Below are 1,717 nucleotides of genomic sequence, written 5' to 3' on the forward strand. Positions count from 1 at the left end.
TCTAGCAATCATAGAATTAAATTACAAACATAAAAAGTGAAGAAGATGATGAAAAACACAAGAATGGATCCTCCAATGGGGTTCTCCACTCTCAGCCGTCGTCTCCCTCCGTTCCGCCCCCTTCCAGTCGCAACATTATGTTTCCAAAATAGCCCTCCAATGTTCCCAAGTGAATAGACCAAATTGCCCTTCAAAAAGTGGTTTAAAATCTGAGAAATACGTAACCAGCGCTGTAGCGCTATTTACAATGCCAAAATGCTTCAAAATCTGGTGCACTAGCGCTGTAGCGCTAAAGTCAGAATGGAACGAAACTCGTTTCGAAGAGCCTGCAGCGTTATCTCATCATATTTTGATCATAACTCCTTCGATATAACTCTGAATTGAATTATTAAAAAAGATATGGAAAGCTAAGAGAAATATCTACAACTTCTATTTCTAGAAGTGTTTCCAGAAAGTGAATAAATCATGGTAAAAATGTGGCTTGAAGTCTCAAACTTGCGTTATAGAGCATAAACGACGTGTGTTGAGCATCTTCAATGTAGTATTTTCCACACATAATGTCTTGAAACTCCACAATCAACACGAAATCCATCTTATTAATCATATTTAACATGTTTCTTCTCATTTCACTCCATATTATGCAATTGACCATTAAAACCTGAAACAAGAAGAAAACAAGCATAAATCTGCACTAAACAATCCTAAATAACTAAAAACACAACCAAAAACGATCTCTAAAACAAACCTAAAATGACTCTAACAATGACTCATTAGGATATTCAAAGTTATTATCCTATATCACCAAGACCCCATTCACCCAGGTTTCTTATTGAGTTTCGAGCTATAGCATCTTCCCGAGGCTATATGACTTCGAGCTCATACGCGCGTCAGGCTCGGTGTCCTGATCCGAGGCCATCCCGAGAACAGATGTACCTCGGAGTCTGTCTTTCGAGCTTGTGAGGATTTCGAGGCTATCATCTTTGAAGTCGTCTCTGCTTTGCAGGCTCGATGCTTAGATCTCGGACATATTCAAGACTTTACGTATTCATTCCTTATGAATCTAGTATTCGAGGTCACAATTTTCATGGCTCGAAATCTTGGTGTAACAGCTAGATAGCTAAGTAAATATTCTGGGACTCTATAACTAGCGCCACGACGCAAATTCTAGCGCCACGACCCTAATTAGATATCCTGCATTGAACACTTTTAAGCCCGGTTTAGCACTTGTTTTCCGCATTCCATTCCATTTGAATTGTTCTTGTGCTTAAACCTGAAATCAAGAAAAACAAACGTAAATCCGCTCCAACAAACACGCAAACACAACAATAAAACAAGATATGCCTTATTAAATTTCATGGGAAAAGATCAAGATGATCATATACTTCCCTAGAAGACTAGGATGATCATTGTCTTAGGACTCCCAATTGCTCATACTTTGGCAAATATGCTAGCTTCATCGAAAGATAATCATATTGTATGCTGGCCTAGCTACCATTCTTGTATTGATTCTATTGTTCGGGTTTATGCCCTTAATCAATGATAGCTCTTGACACTCTTTTTCTCTTCATCCTCGTTATTTAATCTATATAAAAAAAACGATCCTTACTCAAATTTAATCATTTCACACGTCACTTTTCTCTCGGCGTTTATATTTAACCAAATATTCCAACATCAAATAATGTGGAATATAACTACAAATATGTCCAATAGACTTGTG

The sequence above is a fragment of the Humulus lupulus genome, chromosome 6, assembly GCF_963169125.1.
Source record: "Humulus lupulus chromosome 6, drHumLupu1.1, whole genome shotgun sequence".
NCBI lineage: Eukaryota > Viridiplantae > Streptophyta > Magnoliopsida > Rosales > Cannabaceae > Humulus > Humulus lupulus.